Below are 447 nucleotides of genomic sequence, written 5' to 3' on the forward strand. Positions count from 1 at the left end.
CTTACATTTAGATCTTTAATCCATTTTGAGTTTATCTTTGTGTATGGTGTTAGAAAGTGGTCCAGTTTCATTCTTTTACAAGTGGTTGACCAGATTTTCCAGCACCACTTGTTAAAGAGATTGTCTTTAATCCATTGTATATTCTTGCCTCCTTTGTCAAAGATAAGGTGTCCATATGTGCGTGGATTTATCTCTGGGCTTTCTATTTTATTTCATTGATCAATATTTCTGTCTTTGTGCCAGTACCATACTGTCTTGATAACTCCTACAGCTCAACTCCAGAAAAATAAACGACCCAATCAAAAAATGGGCCAAAGAACTAAATAGACATTTCTCCAAAGAAGACATACAGATGGCTAACAAACACATGAAAAGATGCTCAACATCACTCATTATCAGAGAAATGCAAATCAAAACCACTATGAGGTACCATTTCACACCAGTCAG

Source organism: Bison bison, unplaced genomic scaffold (assembly GCF_000754665.1).
Source record: "Bison bison bison isolate TAMUID 2011002044 unplaced genomic scaffold, Bison_UMD1.0 scf7180017864514, whole genome shotgun sequence".
In the NCBI taxonomy this organism is placed as follows: Eukaryota; Metazoa; Chordata; class Mammalia; order Artiodactyla; family Bovidae; genus Bison; species Bison bison.